The 26801-nt window shown below is 39.5% G+C and overlaps 1 protein-coding gene across 38 annotated transcripts in view; it reads right to left on the bottom strand.

The window, feature by feature from the left end:
- The window catches only part of RIMS1 (regulating synaptic membrane exocytosis 1), a 364651-nt gene that overhangs the window by 264698 nt on the left and 73152 nt on the right, over positions 1 to 26801 (bottom strand). The window lies entirely within an intron of this gene.

The raw sequence follows: 26801 nt of genomic DNA, 5'->3' as shown, positions 1-26801 counted from the left end.
TCTTGGTAGCCACCCACTGACAATTCTTGAATTTCAAGAATATATTATGACTCTGGCCAACCTCCTTCTGCATTTGTAGGAAGAAGGGAGACAGGAAAACCTCTTGGAACATTCTGCTGGGTAAAAATGCAAGTAGGATTACTTGAGAATGAAGCCTGCCTGAGCAAAGCAGACCCGAGGAGCTCATTTGGTCACCCAAACAAATCTTGCAAGAACGTAATCTAGAAAATAAATTCAGCCTGAAATTTTTAATATCTAATTAGCAGGCCAGATGTGATGATCTCTCCCAGCATCTGGGAATGTGGGATTCCTTGTGACAGAGGAATCCTTTTGCAGAGATCTGAATAATTATATGTATGCGTAGAAAAAGCATCACTCCTAACACATCTGAAAATACCAAGCCCTCCTCTGCAGCCGAATACTGGAAAATGTAATTTTTAACTAGTTTCTAAAATCATACTATGAATATCAAAAATAAAAGTTACAGAGCTACAAGAATGGCAAACCTTACGTATTTTACTCTTCCATAAGTACATAGCAGCAGAAGCATACAGGGAACATCACTGAACAGACTAAATATTTAGATTGAGCTTTTCAGGTCAGGTAATAAACACTGCACAGAAAATCTGAATCAGGCTATAGCATGCAAGTGGAGGAGGACAGAGACAGTATGGGAAACACCAACAGAATTACATGGTTACTCAGTTTAGATATAAATATTATCCTTCTGATTCAGATGTGTGATCATCTTTTCATTGCTGGTCCTTTGAAGTGCAAACACATATAAAATCACGAAGAGATATTTTTATCAGTTATCTGAATTATTTTCTACCATCATAATACCTGAATTATAAAGGGAAGCTGCAACTAAAAGCCTTTTTATCACATAAAAGCGGTATTCTGAAGTAGTTACTATTCAAATTATGACCCATCAATATATAAAAGTAGGAATTGTAAATGCAGGAATTGATATTTGACAAGCATCTTTCAAAACAAAAATTTAATTTACATGTGCATGTGTGTATACACATATATATGGTTTTTTCTTCAGATAAGGATTTTAAAGACCAGCAAGTAATTCAACTACTATATAGTGTGAAGCAATTTAGGAGGATGCTGTCTTATAAAAATCTTTCCTCAAACTAGCACAGACAGGAGCAGGCAGCATCCACACTGATCATCTGAGGTTTAGCACAGTGGTTCTCACCTGGAAGAGGCACTTCATCTTTCCAGGGACTGGCAGAACTCCAGCCCTGCCTTCGCAGGCAGCTGCTGGCACACTGATTTGAAGCACTCGGCTCTGTGAGCCAGCACACGGCTGTCCAGGGCAGCTCCCACGTAAGGCTGCTGGTCTGGATCTGCCTGCCTGCCTTTGGCTGAGAAGTAAGGTAAGAAGCCAAATATAGCCTGCTGCTCACTGGTGATGATTCTGACCAAATGACTTGAGCACAAATCACTGATCAGTGCTGACAAAACACTAGCAGCTGGGAGAAATTCAGTGCTGTAGCCAGTTCTCAGCTACCTCTGCAGCTTCAATAATTTAACCTACAGCATGGTGTTGAACTGATCTAGCCAGAACAAAAGCCAGTAGAGGCATCACTTTAACTGAACTCTGTCCTTGATTCAGAAAGCTACATTAGGTATTTCAAACACAGATTTAATAATGGTTCCATAACACAGACAGTACTCTTTTCTGAGGGCTTTCTTCCTTTTTGGTAGAGAAAGGATGGTAGAAGCAATGCTGGCTTTGTCTAGAAGGAGGAGGGTGTTGAATCCAGTGATTGTCCATCATTCTGTGTCACTGTAAGACTACAGTCAGGCCACAGCCACATCTTACTTATCATTGACTGAAATCTTGCATGTATGGTTTTAAAACTGTCCAATTCAAAAGGATCAACAAAGCAAGGTACCTTCTAAACCTAGTGTTACTTGGCAGGGAAAGATTTTCTGGTAATTAGGATCCGTGATCTGCAGATTTCACGAAGATGACTGCAGATGCATTGCTTCTCATACACCATGGCTTCATTCATGCACGAAATTCAGCTGTGATTTACACAGCTAGCCAGAATGTATCTCCAGGGTCTGGATCTGAGTAAGTCCTAGTTTGCAGCTCTGAAAACCAGAGAATGAGGAGCTGTGACCCTTGTGTTGTGTTACCCCTTTTAGGGTATCTATGTTGCTGACTACATAGGAACTTGCTGTGCTGGAATTTACTTAGTGGATCATGCTCCTCAGGCCAGGTTAGGGGGTACAAAAGCTCAATTTCTAGCAAAAGCCATCTTTCTGGATATACTCTAACTACAGATCTAAGCCAAACAAATTTATTCTCTCTATAAAATCAGAAACTTATCAGTTTTATTTATGTCAGTCCACCATGCATATCTGTGCATACAAAACAGAAGCTGAAAAGAAACCATAAATACTATATTATTGGGCTATCATTATTTGTCTTGTTTCATTGGCCATTTCTATTTTAATCTCTTTCACCTCTTTGTGGGAGGATCATATATCTCTCACCAATGTTTTCAGCTATGGGGACTCCACACAGATTTTCAGTGGCACCAACACCACTGTGAATACAACACCACTGTGAATACAAGTTGTTTCTGAGCCCACCCTGGCTCACACTCCACATGCTGCTGCTGATGATGTATTGAAAAGCAAACACCAGAAGACAGATTTCCTTTCTGCAAGTGGCATTGCAAGGTCTTCACATATTTACTAACAGCACACTCCTCAGGCTGACTGAGGACAGAGATAATTTGAGAGAGACATATTATGTGGTTTGCACACAGAGAGGAAAGACTACCTTAGATGTAGCACAAAGAGCTCACAGCTCCCTACAACATCTTAAAAATATCACACACGTCTCCATAAGAGCAGAGGGCACACAGTTTCCAAAGGTGACTAAACAAACAGTGGCACCATTAGCTACGAAACTGATTTGCTGACAAAGTTTTGAAAATTTACTTATTAGAGTTTTTCAATTATTTGCTGATGCATACTGAGAAACGTACATACAGGAGAAATAATAATTCAATTAATGTTAATTCAATTTACACATTTCCTGATTTCTGAGTTCTCAAACATGGAAACGTAAAGTTGTCTTTAGTTTTTCAAGGAATTTTTATGTGCAAAACTAGTGAGTTTTTTTGCCTAGGACTGAATACTCGCACAAGCTGACAAATATGTACATGAAAGCACACAGGTATGCACCAGAGCCACAAAGGGCAATGTACATCTCATCTAGCTTTTGGGGTGCAGAACGCAGCCATCACATTCCAGTTGTTACCCCAACCTCCTTTACTAGCCAAATGGGCACTTTCAGGCAATGAGTCATTTTGTCTTAGCATAGAGGTAAAAAAAAATAGGTTCTTCAAGGGTGTGATTCATCTGTCCTGTTTCTCTCCATTCCCCACACAGGGAGCCTTGGGTGACTAACTCAGATGTAGATGTCTACATTTTGCCATATGAATCCCACTCACAGTCTGTAATTTCCCAAGCGTATCATACAAGAGCATGAGATTTCAAAACCAAAGAAGGGAGGTAACAGAGACAATTTCCCTATCCTCCCCCCACCTGTGCCAAATTAATAATAGATGTTGCTCTTATACTGTATGTGGTTGCTAGAAGATCTGACAATATACCTTGACTTGTAAGACTATCAAAATATTTTCCAAGTACTACTATTTTTCTGATACTCAAGTTGAATGTTATTATAGAGCCAAGAAAATGCTCACAATGAATATCACATTTTCAGGAAAGGAAGGAGTTAGATGAAATTATAATTCAATCGACTAGATGAAAATTGGTTTAAGTGAAAGAAATCTGCATGTCAGAAGGTTTCAGCATCTCAGAGGACAGCCTAGATTCAGGCAATCTGACAAGAGAAAGAGGGTTGATCTGTATTCTCACAAACAACCAGAGCTAATCAAATTTTCCTAAATTGATTAATAGAAACAAAAAAAGAAGCAGGGGTCCCTGTAACTGGTCTGAATATTAACTTGAAAACTGTAATCTCAAGATGACCCTCAGTCCTGGCAAAGCTGAATTCTCAGTGGTGCTGGATTTTTAACCTTCCCTGGAGGTGGCAGCAAAGGGGGAAGAAAGAGAGAAGCCATTATTTCCTTAACTTGCAGAGATACAGAGATGAGAAGAAGAAATAGCACAAGGTGATGTCTGAGGAAAGAAGGAGCATTAAGAATTTCAGAAGAAGTTGTGAATCATCAAATTTTTTATTTACACCAATGAGGAGAAATTTCTAATCCTTCTATGCAGAATATGCTCACTCTAGAAGTTGAAGCAATATCCACTTGAGCATCCTCAGCTATGAGAAAATAAATTCTTCCCTTTTCCCCTTCTGACTTAGATGATTTTTTCTTGTAATTTCTACTTTTCTCAGTAAAAGCACAACTACTTGCTTTTCTGAAATATTTACTGCTGTTTCTCAGTATAAAAAGCCAAACCAGATGACAGATATGGAACATATTATTTCCACAGAGGAAGAAAAAACAAATAAAGCAGTGCTCCACACAAGTATCTTTGAAATACTTAAAAACAAAGACATATCTCAGGATCCCAAGCAATAGGATGTCTTTCTCAATAATCTGCAAGTTTCTGTTTGAGGAAAGTTGTCAGATGAGGGATCCCTATTAGTGAGTATTTTCAGTGCTCCCCTGAGAAGAGGAAGACAATGAAATTACAGTTCATGACTTTGGGAAAACTGCTGTCACTAAAAGCTAATGATATTACCATACTGTGTGAGATATTAGTACATTACCTATAAATATAATTTACAGAAATACTGGACCACAACTAGTGTCCATGTACACAGATCTCATCTGGAATCTGTATAAGACAATACACCTCTGCTTTTCTTTCAAGACATTGATTTGTGCTGTTTTACCTTTTTTTTTTCCAGTTTTGTCATTAATCTTACAAGAATTTCCAGAGACATTTCCATATTAACATACTTGTCTTTTTCAAAGTAAAGCACAAGAACATTTTCAATTTTAGAGGATTTTTCACAACTAAGAGCAATGTATTCCTTCTATTAAAATACTTTGCAGATTCATTTTCTTCCAGTACACATCTAATGCATTTAGGTCCCAAACCTGCAATGAACACAGATGCAGGGGTCTGCCCACACACAGCAGGAAAAGGGCCATAATTCTGACTCATCTAATTTATGCTTCTATAGTAGTGTTACAATAATGTTAATATTGCATGAAAATATTTCTATAACACTTATAACATTTGTCAAAAATAATATTCAGAAATTGTCAAATTGCCACCATCATTCCTACATGATCCGAATATTTCATCTTCCACTAGGCTGCACTGGCAAGGGCATGTAGGAACACAGCAAACCCAGCACACATGCTTTGGTATTGCCACTGTTTGCAATGACCTGAGCCACAGACAGAGCTCAGAGGGGCAAGGACATGATATGCTGGCAAATAAAAATATCCAATTCAGTTGCTGTGAAATGCCTCCAAATTCCATGGCATAAAATGCGTTGCCTGCTGCCAACCATATAGTTAGTAGCAGACTGTCTCTTGTTAGAGTGTACATTCAGCTCATGTTCATATCTCTCTCTTAGAAATGCAAAAGATAACCACAACTCTCAAAAGTGCTTAGCAAGTAAAAACAAGAAATTTACACTGGCCTACATGTAGCAATGACTGTACAGAACAGGTCTAATGTATAAGCAGAATCAGCCACATGTAGAATAAACATGGGAGTTTTCCATTTATATATATATATACATATATATATATATACTTCATCTCAGCTAGGATAAATTTAAAACTTGAGACCAAAATTTAAACTTTTGAATCATATTCCTACTGTCTCATTTAAAAGATCAATTTGGTTAAATTAAGAAATGCTCTCCCTAATTTTTTTGGTTTTTTTTTTCACCTGTAGCATCCATCACTGATGAAATATAAGATATATGAAGTTTTGCTATTTTTACTTGGATGCACGCAGCCAAATTTATGCAAGTTTGCCAGTTTGATTTCATTTTGTATTTTGCCCTTCCATGCTTGCATTTCAGGTATCCTTAATCTTTTGTCATTAAGTATATTAGGAGTTACACAAATGCACCTCCTAAACTCTCAGTAAGCAGTGATGGAATTGCTGGGATGCATTTTTTTTTATTCTATGCCAATAACACAAAAAAAAAAAAAAGATTCTCAGAAAAAAAAATCAACAAACCAAAAACCCACAGAATGCTCAAATGAAAAGGAAATAAGCAAATGCACAGGCAATGGAAACAAGAACAAGTACCCTGTGAAGAGTATAGAGGTGAAATTCAGTGTGTGGGAATGGGGTGAGAGGCCACAGTGAAGCTGCAACTGAAGTGACAAGGGATGCAAAGAATAACAGGAAGGCCTTCTCCAGGATGTTAACCAGAAAATGGAGGTCAAAGAAGGTGTACCACCCGATAAACAATGCTGGAAAACTGTTAACAGTGGATGAGGAGAAGGCTGAGGTGCTCAACAAAGGTTTTGCCTCGGTATTCAATGGCAGCCTCTCAAGAGGGTGGACTGCAAGATGTGGACTGGGAAAACAAAGCACTTCCCACTGAAAGTAAAGATCAGGTTCATGATCAGCTGAGGAACCTGAGCATACACAAGTCTATAGGACACAATTAGAGCATCCCAGAGTCCTGAGAGAATTGTCTGATGTAGTTGCAAAGCCATTCTCTGTGACATTTGAAAGGTCATGGCAGTCAGATGAAGTCCCAAACGAAAACACTGTACCCGCTTTCAAAAGAAGGACCTTGGGAACTACTGACCTGTCAGCCTCCCCTCTGTGCCTGGAAAGGTCGCAGAACAGATTCTCCTGGAAGCTGTGCTTAGGCACATGGAGGGCATGGAGGGGATTTGGGACAGCCACCACGGCTTCACCAAGGACAAGTCCTGCCTGACCAACCCAGTGTTTGACCACCCTTTCAGTGCAGAAATTGTTCCTAATATCCAATCTAAACATCCCTCACCACATCTTGAGGCCACTTCTCCTATTGCTTGTTACCCATAAGAAGAGCCTGACTCCCACCTGGCTGCAAACTCCTTTCAGGCTGTCGTAGAAACTGATAACGTCTCCCCTGAGCCTCCTTTACTCCAGCATAAGCACTCCAGGTCCTTCAGCTGCTCCTCACAGGACTTGTGCTCCAGATGCTTCACCAGTTCTGTTGCCCTTCTCTGGACTTGCTCCAGTCCCTCAAAGTCCTTCTTGTAGTGAGGGGCCGAGAACTGGATACAGCACTCAAGGTCTCACCAGTGCCGAGCACAGGGGGAAAATCCCTGCCCTGCTCCTGCTGGCCACACTATTGCTGACACAGGCCAGGATGCCATTGGCCTTCTTGGACACCTGGGCACAGCTAGGTCACGTTCAGCCACTGTCAACCAACACCTCAAGGTCCTTTTCCCTGGGCAGCTTTCCAGCCATTCTGCCCCAGCCTGTAGCATTGCATGGGGTTGAATGGTTGGTTGAATACACAGTGGCTAAAAAAATTGTTTCTAAGCAGTTATGGATGGGGCAATACATCATTAAATGTAGACCAGAACATACAAGTATTGCAAAGACAGCGGAAATAATTGTTTTCAACATCTTCACTTCTAAGAAGGATAATTTCCTTCATAGGCAAAGAGAACTAGGTAGGTCCCAATGAACCAGATAGTAAACAAATGACTCTACAGAAAATTTCTTTGCCGAAATTATTCCAGTAGCTTCTTTGTACACAGGGAACATAGGGACATCACTGTTGCTATCCTGTAAGCAAGGTTCTCACCAAATGCACCACCAGAGACAGTCTCCCTCTCTAAATTTGCCTCCTCAAATTCTTTGTTCATGTAATACCTTTGCAGTGGTTACTCTCCATTTCTTGCAGCTTATTGTAAATAAGAATTCCCTACTGTTATACTGACTTATTAGCTTTGGAGAGGCAGTACATCCTACTCTGACAATTGTCACCAAGGGTCTCATTCCACCTTAACATCAGATAGTCATCACTTAGAAGAAAAAGTAAAAAGGAAGGGGTTTGTTAGGAAGATAAAAAATACACTCTTCAAAACAAATTTTGCTTTCTCTGTAACTTAAAACTAGCTTCATTGCACCCATGCATTTACTTGCCTAGGTGTTTAGTCCTTGTAAAGCTCCAACAGGTTCCTGGCTGTCAGAGCAATAGCACAGGAGGTCACATCATTAAGTTTATTCAGTGCAATCAGCGTTTTGATAGATATAACTCTTTTTATCCTAACAATCTTCTTTTGTAGGTTTGTCTGGGAAGTGAATGCAGTCACTTCTGATGCCACCTAGAGCTGTGCATCTGGGGATTTCGAGGACATTTCTCCTTCCCAGGTCATGTCTAAATGACTGCTTCATGTAAGGCCTACATAAATATACATGAATAGTTCTAGAGCTTTGTATCAGGGCACTCTGCATTTACTACCTTTCTCAATTTTCTTCTATCAGACGTTGTTGGGACTAAGTCCACTAAATTATTTTAAAATACATTAGTAATGTGCATACTGCTTTCAATATGTGCAAAATTCAGGAATAAAAAAAAAAACCCTGACAATCCTCCTTTGAAGAGGAGCAGATTTTAAGAAGCTCAGTCCGTCCTAGAAAATGGGAATACACAGCTATATTCAACCCCTCTTTTATAACAAAGACTATAAATGATGGAGCTTTACCTGTGAATACCCCAGCAGTAAAAATTTCATGAGTCTGTTACCAGTCACAGGCTACTGTAACAGCTTCCTGAGGAAAAAAAACACATTTTGGGTACTCTTCTGATCCCAGCTTGGCCAAACATAAAGATTGGATCTAAGTAACTCTCACCTTATCCTGACATGACTTATCAAAGCTGTTTCTAAGTGTTTTGGTTCTTTCATCTTCATTAAAGATTGATCTACAAATTCCTTATTTGTTTCACTAGAAAAAAAAATACTTTATAGAACGTTTGGAAAGGGGCTATTTTTGGGAATACAAAGACACAGCTGTTCCTTTTACAGTTACAACAAAAGGATGCAAGCTGTTTAAAATGTGCATGGTGTTACACACAGCTGCTTGCCTCAGCCAAAGGTGTGGTGTGATTGGAGGAAGGACGGGAGTCTCAAGAACAACAGCTTTCTCAGTCTCTAATGGATTGTTCTTTGAGGAGCTGGGACTACACAAAAAACCAGGACTTGTCAGGGCAAGAGGGCTGAGGCTGAGGAGAAGATAGGATATGAAGCTGAATGTGAGGAGAAGTAAATGGGAAAGAACAAGAGTGCAGAAACAATGTGTGATGAAAGATGAGGTTAAGATGACAGATGGCAAGCAGAAATGCACCACGGCTTATATCTGTGCCAGAAACCACTGGTAATACAAGGATGCTAGCTATACAATCATATATATGCATATTTTATATATGATATATTATATATACAGACACATTCACAAAAATGCTTTATAAGACATTTAAACAATACTTAGATCAAGATTTCCCCATCCCTCTGTTCCCTCAACCATGGGTTACCAAGATACATTAATGAAGCAAGCCTCCACCTCAAACATGTTCACTTAAAACCAGCAGTAGTGAGTATCTTTCTTCTGGACTTGTAGAAAACAAACACTCCTATGCATATTTTCCATGCCAGCCTCAAGGAAAATTTGGTGGCAAATTAAAAATATGGGGGAATTGCTGAACAAACAGCACACTAAAATATTTAGCAAATTGTGAAGGACTTTCAGAAGACTCCATCTAGCACTTCTTAACATGTTGTATTTTTAAATAAATCATCATCTTAAAATAGAGCAATGTATTAAAGAAAAATCTGGACAGAGGCTAATAAAAGGCCCAACTCTTCCTTTTTCCATAACATTTTTCATTCCCTCACTACCACAGCATCCACTCTTATCTCTGCTTCTTACAGTTGTAAAAATGTATTCAAACAGTTATGGAAAAAGTGATTGCAAAATCTAATTTTCCTACTCCTCATACAAATTTCCAATACATGAAAACACCCACCTATGCTATCTTACTCACTGCAGGAAAGCCCATGTGCTAGTTGCTACAAAATGTATTTTAAAAGACAAACTTGGACTTCTAAACACACTTATACACACACCACCAATAGCCCATTCAAAACAAAGAGATCAATTATTATACTCCTAAGATTCTGCTCTATCACCATCCTGTACTGTAAAAAAAAAAAAAATAACTTCTAGGACTATTTAATGTTTAAGACATTACATTTCTAATAAAATCTCTGCACTTACTAAGCCAACAACAGATATCCAGTACCTCATTTTCACTGCAGAATAAAACAAGCAGGAAAAGGAAAGTGGATTGGCATAAATTGACAATGAAGGCAATACAGAAGGACTAAAGGCAATGAGAACTCACTGGGTCCTTTAGAAGTCCATTGCCAGAGTCACAAATTGATATATTTTTCACAGATTAAATATTTTTCCTTAAACTTCTGTTACTTTTTCATGCATTTTTCTGTTCTTCTGGACATTAAGTATTCTGGACATTGCTAAGTAATCCCTTCAAAAACCTGAAACAGTTCCATGGCTCCTTACCAGAGATCTGAGAAACTCAAGGTTTTTAACCTTTAAAATGAGATACTTAGCCACAAGTTCCTGTTATCATCAAAATACCCTCAGTATAAGAACATACATATACATATACATATACATATACATATACATATACATATACATATACATATACATATACATATACGTATACGTATACGTATATGTATATATATGTATATTCCCTTAGCTGAGTGCAACACAGTGTACATTTGTTAATTTGCAGCATGCCCTCCCTGCTGAGGTTGAATAGAAAAATGAAGAAAATCCCTTGATATGTGCAGAACATGTATCTCATATGCAAAGACTATCACTGGCTATGAGAAAGGAATTTTTGCAGGCATAACTGCTTAAACTTCTGAGCCACTTGTTAAACTGCTGAAAGCCTATTATGGCTTATGGCTTCTAAAACAGCCACTAATTTTTCAGTAGTTTCCTGTACTTCAGGGCATAAAAGACTGAAACAGCTGTATTCGGAAAGAAAATTGTATTTTGGGTATGCACTTTATTATACACTAAGCCAAGGTTTATGTTTGATTAAGGGCCAAATAAGGTCTAGCTAGTAGAGAAACTATTCATTCTAATACAATTTGAATTCTACATTAGCAAGAATATGATTTTAATACAGCTTTACATTAAGAAGTGAGGCCCACAGAAAAAGAATGTTAAAAAAATCAGAAGATCCCTTTCGGGAACTATTTTAGTTCTCCTTTTTAAGCAGACAAAAAAAGATCTTCATATTAAATGCCTCATGAAGAAGTGTGGTGTGGCCTTGGTTTTGAGCTTTCACTGAACTAAAATAATAGAGAAAATTGACAAGATGCGAATAGTATTTTTTAAATCTTTCTTGTTAAAGTTGGAGAAGCACTTATTCTTCATGTTATCTGAAGATCCTATGTGGCAAAAAAAGTATTAAAATCACGTCTTTTCTGTATATTGATTAAATTTGTATATATAAAATCTGAAAAAAAAGTTTGAGTTTGTAATAACTCCCTTCAACATTTTTTAGATTATTTAAAAACTAAATTATATTTTAAAAATATTGAAACTTGTGCTTATAGAGAAACTGAACAAAGGACTCCATTATCAGAAGAACTACATGGCCACCTTGATGAGCATGGAAAAATGCTTTTTGGATGACATTTTTCTGAAGGTAGAACTCCAAAAGTCTAACTCATGACCACTCCATCAGTGCAGTAGGGATTTCCATTCAAAAAATCAGCAGATATTTCCACTTCTTACAATAATTCAAAAAATCAGCAGATATTTCCACTTCTTACAATAAGGGCTTGAGTGACATTAAAAATATGAACTAGACGGAAGTAAAATATCATGGCATATAAGTCTGCACAATCATGTAAGAAATAAAAACTTACCTTTAGTGGAATAAATAGTGCAAATCTGCATTGTTTAGCAATTCAAAGATGGCCAAAGAGCAGTACATGGATTAGCACTGATTGTCCCATGTACTTGGCACTGGTGAGGCTACACCTTGAATCCTGTGTCCAGTTTTAGCCCCCTCACTGGAGGATAGACTTTGAGGTGCTGGAGCAAATCCAGAGAAGGGCAACAGAGCTGGTGAAGGGTCCAGAGCACCAGTCCTGTGAGGAGCAGCTGAGGGAGCTGGGGGTGGAGAAAAGGAGGCCCAGGAGAGACCTTATGGCTCTCTAAAACTGCCTGAAAGGAGGCTGTAGCCAGGTGGAGGCTGGCCTCTCCTTCTGAGTAACAAGTAATAGGAGAAGAGGAAGTGGCCTCAAGATATGTTGGGGGATGCTTACATTGGATATTAGGAATGACTTCATGGAAAGGATTGTCAAACATAGGGCCAGACTTCCCAGGGAAGTGGTGGAGTCACCATCTCAAGAGATATTGAACAGATGTGTGATAGATGTGGTGTTGCCCTGATTCTTAAGTTTTTCTAAAGCCTTCTGAGTTTACATTCTGTTGGAAAACTTTACCACACAATTTCTGTAAATAACATATTGTTTTGCATTCCTTCATGGGGGTGGAGAAACTTGATGTACTAGAGGTTTGTCCAATGTCTTTGGAGAGGTGGCACATTCAATCTCCAATCCACTGTCACCTTTGGAAAAGTATAAAAGTTGGAGTCAGAAAATAAACTTCCTCTTTTACCTTGCAAAATAGCAGGTGGCTCACGTTGTGCTTTCTCGTGTCCTATAGCAACAATGTGGGACTGAGGGACATGGTTTAGTGGCGGTCTTGGCAGTGTTTGGTTAAGTTGGACTCGATCTTAAAGGCCTTCTCCAATCCCAATGATTCTGTGATTCTTCTTGTGGAGGGTATTCCAATGCAAACAGAGTTTTATTAAACATGCTGCCAGCTCACACAGTGGACAATATTCCCTGTTACCAAGCACCAAAGCATGAAATTTCAAGAAGAAATGTTGGTCACTAGCTGTTTCAAATGTGCATGCTGTCCCAAATAACTTCACAGCATGAAAGAAGCCCACCTATTAAATCCACACCATGGGATCTTTGCCTCTTTGGGTACATTGCTGAGCTGCATGGCTGACTTTGGACAGAAAATGCAAGTGGAGAGATTCAAGGATACTCTCAGGTAAATGACAAAATTGTGTCTATGTGGAAAATGTGTTACCTAACTGAATTTGGTAACTAAGTTAACTACATCAAACCTCTGAGTTTAAAAGCAGCAAACTTCAGACCTTTCCCATGAGCTCAAAGTGTTGACCTTGCTGTTCAACTACCACCGTAAAATAGCAATCTCTAGTACCATGTATCATATACAATAGATTTATATATTTCTTTGCCACAATTATTCGTATTCATATCATATCCAGTTCTTAAGAAATTATCACCCTGAGCAAAGCATAAGGCATCACTATCCAGGAGGTAGCAAGCCAGATATAATCCCAAACACAGTGTGTCAGATCCAGCTGCAGACATCAACGAAGCCGGTTATTTGGATTTTTTTATTGTTATAGCTTTGCCTTGCATCACAGAGCTCTGAAACATCCACTGAGGCCATGGATTCTTGGGACCAAAGCATAGAGATTATCCAAACACATAGGAAAGGAGTGACATTGAGACAACAAACAATGTGAAGAAAGAAGATGGACAACTGAAAGGAAGAGAAAAGCATTATCTCAATTTAACAACAGGAGACCTGAGGTATAGGCAGACTCCAACTTCCCCAGAGTGGCAGCACACAAAAGTTAATTGTATCTCAAGTCTCTGTCCAAAAACTTAACATCCAGACTGATTCTTTCTTAAAGTGAAATCAAGAAATATGAATCTCAGACTAGCACTACCAGAATAATGACAAATTTTCTGGATGACAATGATTGATAATTGCCCCTGCCACTTGTGATAGGATTACTACAAGTCTTACAGCTACAGTTATGCCCAGCAGCACAGTGCACCTCTGAAAAAAAATCAGATACTCTAATTATAATTTCTGGCAAACAAGCAGCTGAATTAGCAAAAGCCTATCACAGTTATCACTTCTGGCAAAACCCTGAATTCTAAGTTCAACCAAAAGTACTGAAGACATGGGAAATAAATAATTACATTGTCTAAAAGTGACCTCTCCAGAAGTGCTGGATCCCAGCGTGCAATCTGATTGTCACCTATAAATTTTTGTTAGACAACTCAATATCAAAGGCTACTACCTTTCAGGTGTTTCACATAAATTATATTTAAAAATTGTTTTAGGAAGATTAGTATCATTAATTATCCTGCTCTCATGATAGATGACCATCGTGATAAACATGGGTGACGAGTCCTGCCCATCAGGTGTCTGTACTGGGACCAGTGTTACTTCTTGTCTTCATTAATGACAGAAACAAAGGGATTGAGTGCACCCTCAGCATGTTTGCAGATGACACCAAGATGAATGGTCTGGTTGACACACCTGAAGGACAGGATGGCATCCAGAGGGACCTGGACAAGCTCAAGAATTGGGCCTGTGGGAATCTCATGTGGTTCAACAAGACCAAGTGCAAGGTGCTGCATCTGGGTCAGGGCAATCCCTGGTACCAATCCAGTCTGGGGGATGAACAGACCTAGGGCAGATCTGCTGAGAAGGACTTGGGGGTGCTGCTGGAGAAGAGGATGGAACTGACCCAGCAGTGTGGGGCCCTGAAAGCCAGTTGTATCCTGGGCTGCATCCAAAGCAGTGTGGGCAGCAGGGCCAGGGAGGTGATCCTGCCCCTCTCCTCTGCTCTGGTGAGACCCCACTGCACTGCTGCATCCAGCTCTGGGGTCCTCAGGACAGGAAGGACCTGTTGGAGCAGGTCTAGAGGAAGGCCACCAAGTAAATTTGAGGGATGAACCTCCTCTATGTGGAAAGGCTGGAAGAACTGGGAATACTCAGCCTGGAAAAGAGCAGGCTTTGGGGTGATCTAACTGCAGCCTTCCAGTACCTGAAGGGAGCCTAGAAGAAAACTGAAGATGGACTTGTATGAGCATTTAGTGACAGGACAAGGGTGAATGGCTTTAAACTGAGAGGGCCAGTTTAGATGAGATATTAGTAAAAAATTATTTGCTTGGAGGGTGGTGTGTGACTAGAACAGGTTGCCCAGAGAAGTTTTGGATGCCCCATCCCTGGAAGTATACACAGCCAAGTTGAGTGGGGCCTTTGAGCAGCCTAGTCCAGTGGAAGGTGTTCCTGCCCATAGCAGAGAGTTTGGAACTTAATGGTCTTTAAAATGCCTTCCAACCCATTTTATGTTTCTATGATTCTCTGATTCCAAGATATGTGAGTGATCATAGCATCACTACTATATCCTGATTTCTTAAAATTACAAATTCAAAATTAGTAGACACATGCTAGTACAGGAGCACTGATAAACCAGGTAGCTGATGTCAAGTTCTGTTTCTATGGAAGTGTTTATTCTGTAATTTGGGGAAGAAATATAAAATTGTCAGTCCCAAACTACAACATAATACAGATTTAAAATACCCATCTCTTTCCTCCCTTTCTTAGTACAACCCCAAGGTATCCTAGGTTCCTCAACCTTCTTTTCCAACTTAACTTGTGTTTCCCTGCTTCTCCCTCATGATCTCATTTTTTTTCTTTTACTTTTCCTTTCCTCTTTTTTTTTTAATGTAATCTAATCTAATCCCACATTCAGGAGCAGGGTTTTTTCCTGAGGCTGAGCTGCTACTTCTACAAGTGCACACTTGTGGTCAGCAGCACTCCGTGAAGAGTAGCATTTACTTGTGTAGCTGCGAAGACATGATTACATCTGTTTATCTGTTTCCGTTTGAGATTTCATTGTGCATGCCTTATAAAGCACACTGGAGAAGGCACCTGTTTCATATTAAAGTCCACATCCTATAATCCTTAAGGTCATTCAAAACAACCAAAACTGAAGTTTAGTCCAAGACTGTATCCTGCTGTCACCCCTCCCAAATATAGCACTGATATACTTCTTTGCTTCTCCCATATCCATTTTCTGGCTGCCAAGATACAAGATAACACTACTGCTTATGTCTTTCTCATCCCTTCGGAAAACTCATTACTTTCTCCAACATGTAAAAAAGAAAGAGCTAGACCAGCCCAGGAGAGTCAAGGTTTAGTTATGTGTTAATCACAGTATTAATGTGGGGGAATCTTTAATTGTGAAAATAAGATTCATAGTGTAGCCAAACGGGAGTTTCTACACTGGAGGAGAAAAGGCAATAAAGAGCTGGAAATGCTCCCCTTCCCCTTTCCATCTGTTTCAAAGGATAGGCCACACAGTGCAGGATCAAGGTAGAGACTTCTATGTTACCTCTATAGGATCTACATGCTCTCTCCACCCCTTTTCCATTGCACCACTGGAGAGAATGCAGAGAGGAACAGCCAGACGTTCCAGATGGTGGGATCAGTGCAAGAAGTGGCCAACCAGACCCATGATACCAGAGCAGGAGTAAAATAAGATTGCCTTAAAGCATACTTTCTCATCCCAAATGACACTATGCAGCCTATGAGATTATGCACCTGTGTGGTCTATCTTAAAAACTGGAGTAAAGTTTTCTAATACTGTCTCTCAAGCTCCTATATGTGATAGGCATATGCACAGCCACACACACACCAGAAAGACCTCCACACACTGCCTGGGGATCTAAGAGTTATCCTACACACCATAGTGTTGTACTGGGGCAAGAACTACAGAAAAGTGCCAAGGAGTTTTCCTGGCCAAGAGCAGCTGCTGATTTAGCAAAGCAGGGATCTTTACACATTCTGATTAAGGCTTCTGCTGTACAGTGATCTCTTTGGCCCCTATTATTCACCCTTCTTCTCACCTGCTGAGGCTTTACCTGTACCTGCCTCAAATGTCAACATCCTTTACTCCTTTTTCTTTCTGTTTAATCAATTCTTTTTAGCTCCATTCTTCACCTACCCAAAAAAGCAGAGATGCCACCTTTAATTAAAGACAAAAACACACACACACATCATTCCCTCAGGCACTGAGCCTGCACAGATTAATATGTACATGCACATAACCTCCAATATGTCAGGCTGGAGATGACAAGGCTGGACAGACGCAGGGGACATGGCACCCTGCCTATAAGCGCTGAGACTAACAAAACAGATCTACTTGTGCTTTTTAAACCTCATCTCACTCCTCTTTGCTTACTCTGTTAGGAAGGTAATCTCCTGGTTCAGGGCATTCCTATAAACTCCATCATACAGCTCCTGTGGTAGCAGGGGCCGTTTCCTAAACAGAGGAGGCATTCTTCTTATGAGTAAAAAGATTAAAGCAAATTCCAAGTACTCAAAACCAATTCTGGAGCTTCAAAAATGCTCCAAAATTGAGACTGAATTAACATAGCAAACTGCTTTGAAAAATAATGTGGATTACTACTATCAGGTTAGGAACTCTATGATGCGATTGAGATTTGGTTTTCAAGTCCTCTGCTACAAACAAGGAGATCTAACCAACCTTTTTCTTAAATCAGACCAGATCTCTTACGTGGATCTATATTTTAGTGAGAAAGTAGGGGGCAGTCAAAGAGTAGTCAGATAATAACTATGAAATTACTACTTTCTGGGAATGTTGAATTCAAATTAACTGAGTTGTGCACTTCCTTCTTTAGTCAAACTACCCTCTGTTTCCGGATGCTCTTGCTGTACCACCTGAGCCTGCTGAGATCTGTGAATGCAGCTCTGCCAAGCCTCAAGTGTCTGAACCTAATGACTCAGACCCTTCTCTTCACAGTCTTGAGGCTGGCTTACACTCTGAGGATTTCTAAACCTTTGGTTTTTCTACTTTCCTTCTAATTTATTTATTATCACACTGAAAATAAATGTTCACCTCCTCCTGATTTGTGCGCTTAACCATCTCCGGTTCAAGCCCAAAGGGAAATAGACACACAAATAAGCAAGTCCTAGGTCTGCTACCAGAGGATCCATCACTTTTCATTACCCAATTCTCAGTGTGAAAACGTGCTATTTTATGCTTGTTCTGTACTAGACATATGGTCAGCTGCATCACTCACAGCCTACTTCCAGACTCCCATCCCACCTAATTCCAGCCTTCCCCTAACATCTCGCTCCTGTCATATATTCCTCCTCTTCTGCTCCCCACAGCATTGCCTGCAATCCCCTCTGAGTCCAACTTCTTGTGCCTTAAGGGGCAGATACTTTCTTATAGCTTCCCACTTACTTGTGTCCTTTCCCCTTTCCTGCTGTCCCTCACAATGCCATGACTGCACTCTCATCCTCTCTCTTCACTTCTTTTCTCCCATAGCAACTAAGCAACCACAGCTCTTCTAGTGAATAGCCTTGCCAGCACAATGCAAAATGCTGACTATTTTGCAGACTTTTCTCATTAATCTGGTGGCTACCTTCTGAGGGCATTTAAACACCTTAGCTAACATGAAACGTATGTTTAATGCAATAAAATAAAATAAAGATGTTATTTTATTTTATTAAGATGTTATCAGTTTCACTGATGGCAGTTTAATGATAATTCACATTCAAAAGGTGTTGCTTCTAATGTGGAAGGAAATATGCTCTAATCTCAACAGCCATAATACTATTTGAGAAATGAAAAATCCCCAAAGGAAAGATAGTAATCTCAAAAATTATGCAGGACGGATATGAAGAAAGTGGCACACTGCTGCACAGGTCTGAAAACCCAGTCAGAATCGTTGACTGAGCTGAAATCTTTGCCACTGCTCTCTATGTACAGCAATGAAACATGAAGGGTCTGGGAACCATTTCCACTTGAGGAAATACCCAAGACGGGTTCAAGGGAGCTCCCTGTTGGCCAGCTCCAGAATCCAACACCTGCTTCCAGGCTCTGCTCCTGCTCCTCCACTCCCTGCTGCCCACAGCTACAAAACCTGGTTTACAATAGCAACCAACTTCCCACCCAGTCCTCACTCCTTAAGTCAAGGAGAAGTACCACCGGACATCTCAAACACCAGCTATGTTTAGACAACCAAATCTTCTCCTGGGAAACAACAGCACAGCTTCAGTGCTGTCACCACACCCCCAGGGACAGTGCAGACATACCCTCTGCCATGACTGGACAGTGCTTTGTAGCTCTGAACACTGACTGCAGTTTGTCCTCTCAGCAACCTTTTATGAACCGAGCATGACATTTGCACTGAACAACACTGCATTTTCCTTACAATTTTCCAGGAATCTCACCTTAAACAGAAATGCAATTTATTATGGTAAGAATGGCTACCTAATTCAGCTTGATTTGGCTAAGATTTTATTTTAATAAGAATGTGATTATAATGCCTGGAATGAGGAAAAAGAAAAACTGCACATGTTCCTAAAATATTACAGATTGAACTCTGATGTCTTAGATACACTGTATGTAATAAGTCAGATATAGATGTAATATATATCCATTAACCACCATGATTTAAACATATGGAAGGTAAGTAAAGTTGAAAGCCTTAATGAAAAATACAGTATGAGATAAAGAATCATGTAACTTTATAAACTGTTTTTGAATTCAGCTGGGAAGAACCATATTACTATAGGGCATGATTTGAACTGTCTTCTAGAGAACAAACTCTAGTAGCACTTTTCAGGCTTACAACATAAAACAAAACATATTTTCGGAACTAATAAAAATACGATGCTGTCAGCCCTGACAGCTCTCCCAAGGATATTTTGCTACCAAATAAGAAAGACTTAACTTCGCAGTATAAAAAAACTTGCAGACTGCTAGATTCTGACAAACTACGGAACTGCATTGGGTTTGTGTGGCAAGGTTTTGGTAGCTGGGGATCTACAGAGTGACTCTTGTGAGAAGCTGTTCGAAGTCTTCCCCATGTCCAACAGAGCCAATGCCAGCTGGTGGACCCATCACTCACAAAGGCCAAGCCCATCAGTGTCAGTGTTAGTGCTGCTGGGATAATCATAGAATCATAAAGTCATTAAGGTTGGAAAAGGCCTCCAAGATCACTGAGTGCAATCGTACACCAAATGTCACCTTGTCAATTAAACCCTAGCACTAAGTGCCACATCCAGTCCTTTCTTGTACACTTCTGGGAACAACGACTCAACCACTTCCCTGGGCAGCTCACTTCAATGCTTAATCACCCTTTCCATGAAGAAATTCTTCCTGATGTCCAGCCTCAATCTCCGTGGTACAGCTTGACACTATTTCCTCATCTCCCACCACTGACTGCCCGGGAGGAGAGCCTGACTCCCACCTGGCTGCAAACTCCTCTCAGGAAGTTGTAGAGAGTGATAAGGTCTGCCCTGAGCCTCCTTTACTGCAGCATAAGCACTCCAGGTCCTTCAGCTGCTCCTCACAGGACTTGTGCTCCAGATGCTTCACCAGCTCTTTTGTCCTTCTCTAGACTCACTCCAGCACCTCAATGTCCTTCTTATAGTGAGGGGCCGAGAACTGGACACAGCACTCAAGGTGTGGCCTCACCAGTGCCAAGCACAGGGGGACAATCACTGCCCTGCTCCTGCTGGCCACACTATTGCTGGTTCAGGCCAGGGTGCCATTGGCCGTCTTGTCCACCTGGGCACAGCTGGCTCATGCTCAGCCACTGTCACCCAGCAGTTCCAGGTCCTTTCACCTGGGTTGCTTTTCAGTCACTCTGCCCCCAGCCTGTAGCACAGCCTGGGGTTGTTGTGAGCCAAGAGCAGGACCCAGCTCCTGGCCTCATGTTGAGCCTTGTACGGTAGGCTCTGGACCATTGATCCAGCCTGTCCAGATCCTTCCTGCCCTCCAGCAGATCAGCACACCCACACAACTTGCCATTGGCTGTAAACTTACTGAGGGTGCACTCAATCTCCTCATCGAGATAAACACATGAAACAGGATTGGCCCCAGCACTAAGTCCTGGAGAACACAACTGGTGACCAGCCATCAGCTGGATGTGACTCCATTCATCACAACTCTCTGAGCCCGGCCATCCTGCCAGCTTTAACCCAGATAAGAGGTCACCTGTCTAAGCCATGGGCTGCTATTTTCTCCAGAGGAAGTCAGTGCCAATGGCTTTACTGAAGTCCAGGTAGACTACATCCTCAGTCTCTCCCTCATCCACTAGGCAGGTCACCTGGTCATTAAAGGAGATCAGGTTGGTCATGCAGGACCTGCCCTTCCTAAATCCAGGCTGGCTGGGCCTGATCCCCTGGTTGCCCTACACACACTCCATGATGGCACTCAAGATGATCTGTTCCACACTGGAGCAGGGGAAGACTGTGAGGAGTTCTCCCCTGAAAAAGAAGGAATGGCAGAGACAACATGTGATAAACTGACTGCAGCCCCTATTTACCATCCCTATGCTGCTCTGAGGGAGAAGATAGAGAAAATCAGGAGTGAAGCTGAGCCCAGTAAGAAGGGAAGGGTGGGGGAAGGTGTTTAAAGATTTGGTTTTATTTATCATTATCCTACACTGATTCTGACTGGCAGTAAGTTAAATTAATCTTCCCAAGCTGAGTCTGTTTTGTGCCTGACAGTAACTGCTCAGTGATCTCCCCCTGCCCTTATGCCCATGAGACTTTCACTATATTTTCTCTCCCCTGCCCAGCTGAGGAAGGGAGCCACAGAGCAGCTTTGGTAGCCACCCAGCATCCAGCCACAGTGAACCCATCAGAGAACACAGCAATAAAAGCTTTCCTTTATTCTGTGTTGTCTCAACTTTAGCCTGGAGGAAAATGTACTTTTCCTTTTCCTTCAGGGAAAACACTTTTAATTTTCTTGTTCATTCAGTCCTTGGCCTCTGACAAAGGAGCCAAAAGGGTGGCAGTTGCCAAAGTCACTTATTGATTTTCTTGGTTTATTTATGAATTCCAGACATGCAAGTGCCTGTCTTCAAATTTTAACACCTGGTATTTCACACCATTAAGTAAATTGCCAGAAGGACTACTTCCTTTCAACCTCTGCAACTTCCACATAAGTAGTGAGCTGCCCTCACAGAAAGTTCATCAAACTTTGGCTTTCATAGAAAGTTTTCAAATTTAGGTCTTCTTCACTAGAGCAGTGTGTGAAAGTTACCTGCCTTTTCTACTTTAAATAAGGCTTTCTTCTGTGGTCTTAGTCTACCAGTACACGGGAAGGAAAGCTCTATATTAAGATGAAAAGTAATAGGAAGCAAAGGGAAAAGTAAAAAGGTACAGTATGAGATCAACAGGAAGTTTCAAGGCTGATCCCAGTACGATACATTGCAGTAGTCTAAACAGAATGAGACAAAAACCATGAATCACTCTGTCCAGGTCTTGATTTCAGAGAAATATGACAAACAATTATATGCAGGCAGAAAAAAACATACGAACATAAATTTTTCAAGGATAGAGCTGAAAGCACTCCCAAACTACAAACCCTGTAAAAAACTAAGAGGGCAAACCCCCTTCATAACAAGGAACATTCCTGTTGCTGCCGTTCTCCTCAAAACTCTTCCCTCATATTGTTCATGTGATTAATTTTACTTTTCATCATCAAAATCTCAGCTTTTTTCCTTTTGATCCCATACAGAGCAAAAACCAAGAAAGAAAGAATCAGATCACCTTGACTGAATGAAAGATAGAGCATTGTCGTCTCACCAGCCATGTAACCAGAACTCCCCAGCTACTTTTCTACATGAACTGCTTAAACCTGGTCAGACAGGGATAAGCTTAGAACTTGAAACATGTCCCCCAGGAAAAGGAATGTTACAAGTAAACAAACCTGTAAATTCCTGCTGAATCCCTGAACTGATCAGTCAACTCCCAAGAATTTGTGCTAATAGTTTTTTTTATAGTGAGTGGATAATTGTTTGAAAAATACCTTCTTAAGGGGTGCTGTTTTACTTTAACCTAATGAAGAAAGATGTAAAAACACTTTGAAAGATAAATTATGAAGATATTTTGCTTGAAAAAGTGAGACCTTTTAAATTTAAAAACTACAATCAATATAATATCATTTGAAAACACAAAATACAAGAATCATAATATATTAGTGAGGTTCTATATTCTTAGAATAGATTTCTCATCAAAAAATCAATACCTAATTTTGCTCTGAAATACAAGAAAAATGAACTGTGCATTTAATCTCAAAGAAATTTACACATTTTTTACATATACACTAGCAGAATCAATTCATATAATTCTGCAATTTCCACCTTTGAGTAAATACAGTTCTTTTCTGTGAGCATATTGAAAAGCAGCTTCTTGGAGAAACCAAAGGAAAACAAAATGCACTATTGAGACTCCAGGAAGTTAGAGGTATGCAGAACACAAAGTGATTTAAAACATACAGGTACATTTCTAAACTGTGATAAATAAAGTGGGGTGGTTTTTGTTTGGTTGGTTTTGTTTTTTCAGAAAAGCAGGTAGCCATGCCTTGGTTTCCCTTTTCTTACGTTTACTTTCTATGTAAGGCTTGGGGTGTAACCGAACAATTTCTGGAAGCATTTGGGTAAAATGTGCTTCGGTCTGCAAAACACAAGATTTACACAGAGGTATCCCATTTAAACAGACTGAAGAACTCTTCGATTTTACTTCAGTTAACAGATGTGCTTCCAGTGAGACTTGTTCAAGGCAGAGAGTCACCACAGCTAAACAAACTCAGCAAAGACACAGGACCACAGAAATATGTTTTGCTGGTCCATGGCAGCAACTGTGTCACTTTCCCTAAGATATGACTGTAGGCAAAATTCTCCCTAATTTTCAGCTCTTTAACAACTTTCACCAATGTACTCTGCATGTTTATAGCAATACTAAGCAACATGATGTTGCAAATTAAGTCCGTAAAGCAACTTGTACAGATTTCTGTACAGCCTAGTTCCATATTCTTAGGCACAAGCACATATACACATATAAAACCTCTTTTAATTCTCATCCATAAAATGCAAACCCATTACCCTGACACTTTGCAGGTAGCATCCTGGGCCAAAATCAATAGAGTTAACCTAGGATGATCTAGAGCCCTCATAAATTCTGTCCTTTCTTCCAAACTGCCTCAGCTCATGCTCCATGTGCTCCATCAAAAACTGCCTTCCTGGTCTACATCTATAGCTAAAAACACATGACCAGCAGAACATTAAACTGTACAGCTGAAGTTTGTCATGCAATGTCAAACTTTCTGCAATAAATAATGGAACCAAGGAGACTTAGCACTAAAAATAACTAAAAATACTCATAGATTTTTCATATTGTTTTACTCTCAAGGTTTCACATTTTTTCATCTACATCTGTCCAATATCATTTAATCAGTACAAAATTTAGTCTTCTAATGTCAAATGTCAAAATTATTCTAAAGTTAATACTACAAATAAGCAAAAGTGCAATGATTTTACTTTGAATAAACTTAATATAAAAGGCCAATTAAAAATGTAGAGAATAATGAATATAAATGAAAAAATACTCTGCTTTCTTAGAATTTGCAAGTGCAAAAGAAATTGTGCAAAGAAACAAATGAGAAAGCTCAGATATTTATTACATGTGATTTTGCATAGCTCTTGATCCTTTCTCCAAGACCAGTGGAATCACTAAAAGAAAACAGTTACACTAAAAAATCATGGCTCAAAACAGAAGTAAACATATTCAATCATCCAGCTCCCAGATTGGCCTTTTCTTACATAAACTGCTTCATTGTAATTTCTTTCAAAATCCTATTACTAAACATTTAATCTTTAACCTGATTAATACCCACAGATGCAAACAGTTCATGGTGAAAACTTTGGATTGTTTGCATAGTGTAGGACCATAGATTTTCTAAATATCTGGACAGAGAATGACGTATCAATAGAAGTATTACAAAATCCTAATTTATGGGTATGGTTTTGAACTCCTCACAGTATATTCAAAGACTTTAAAATTAATATGTATTTTACAAAAGCGCAGACAAAAACCTCATGAGCAGTGGCTACAAGATTTTTAGTGCTTGCTAGACTCACAGTCCAAACAAAGTTTGAAAAAAATGTATGATCTTTTATTAGACATGCTAGTATAAGATGTAGGCAGCGTTTTGGATACATAAGTACTTTGGTCAATTCAGAGTATGCAGTATTGGTAACCTAGAGAAACACTTGAGAAGACACTTCACACTTAGGTCATTCAAGCATGTGAAGACTTCCATTAGCAATTTTCAGAACACAGTGCAATATAATAGTACTTACACTAAAATAGTGTTGTTGGGCTGTGCTCCATTCATGACCAATGTCCAAATAAATTTCACATAATGAAGTTCGGAAAGTAACTTTCAATTAAGGATCTTAAAGGAAATAACTGTATTCTAAAGCAAGGCATTTAAATAACCATTCTAGAAATTCACTAGAATTTAGTTTTTATTTAAAGCCCAAAAGACACAGAAAATTATTTTTTGGTTACACCTCAGACCCTCAATATTTGAAAAAGTTAATTTGCTAGATACACTGTGGTCATCACTAAGAATTGTAGCTCTATCTGCTGGGCTCATCCCTGATCAGAAAGCAACTCTCAGGGCATACATTGGTCTTCAGTCACTCCAGGAGGTGCTAATATAGGAAAGACAGACAAATACGTTAGGAGATTTGTAACACTATATTTTTATTACAGATATCTGAAAAAACTCCATATACAGACAGGTACATTCCCTTATCTTCAACAGTATGAACTGTGCTTACCATAGGCAAAGTGTACAAAGTCCTGACACTGAAAATGAGACACACATGATGTGAAGAAACTCCAAAATTTGTAACTAAATAGGTGTTCTAATTCAATCTAGAACTGTCTGAAAACAGCTGCTCATCATGCTGTGTCTCTTCATGCCTCTGAAGTGACAACTGTATGAACGGTTTTGTGTGTCATTATTGCAACTAGCTCTTCTTGCCTTTGTAACAGTGACAGAAAATATATTTGAAACATGTCTTTCTTGCTTAAAACTCTCTGGATTCTGGACATAAGTATCTGACATGCAATCAAATTTTGAGGATGATTACTTCAGTTCTAAGTACAAAGAATTAAAACACTATCCTATCAATTGTCTTATCTAAGAAACCATTAAATCAGACTCATAGTGGTATTATTTTCTGCTGCTTGTTGTGAATATCAAAAGTAAGTCTGACTAAAATTTACTGTCTAGATTCCCAAACTAAGCTACATTATAAACATTGCATAATATTTTACCATATCTATGAAGTATAAAATAAGGGATAAAACAACCATAATTCTTGACAGATGTAGATATCTGATAAGGTATCTGCATCCTTACAGATCTAATACCTGGATTTGACTGAGGCAAATCATACAGAGGTGGAAACCTGGTGAGGTGTAAATCATTTCAGTAATTGTAAATTTATGCAAGTATTTTCAAAAAGCAAAATGAAACTACTCACTCTGTGCTTGTAACTAATGACATAAGATTTTTTTTTTACATGTTTTATCATGCTGGGAACTGAAGTCAGACTATAGGCACACAAGATTTTTCCCCTAAAACATAATTGCATGCTAACATCTATTAATTAAAACTGATAGGCTCAGGGGAGTAGACAAATGCAGCAGTCACCAGTGGATAGAGCAAAGGAGAAGGTAAAATGAACAAGAAATTATAATTGGCTCTAACTGTTGGCAACCCAAAACAGAATTTCAGTTTTGTCATTTTCTACCTTCAATAATGCCTGCATTTACACAAACTTGAATACAAGGGCAGCAGTATTTTTAAATAGCCTTTTCTTAAGGCATTAATCTCAAGTCTTAAAATGCTTAGTAACCACTTGATGAAGGAAGCATTCTACATCTTTGTTAGATGCTTTCCTACCCAAGGATGCAAAAAATTCTTTGTATGAGTCTTCAGAAAT

The sequence above is a fragment of the Taeniopygia guttata genome, chromosome 3 (genome assembly GCF_048771995.1).
Source record: "Taeniopygia guttata chromosome 3, bTaeGut7.mat, whole genome shotgun sequence".
Classification (NCBI taxonomy): domain Eukaryota; kingdom Metazoa; phylum Chordata; class Aves; order Passeriformes; family Estrildidae; genus Taeniopygia; species Taeniopygia guttata.
The sequence above is the reverse complement of the archived record's forward strand: the minus strand, read 5'-3'. Positions and strand labels throughout refer to the sequence as shown.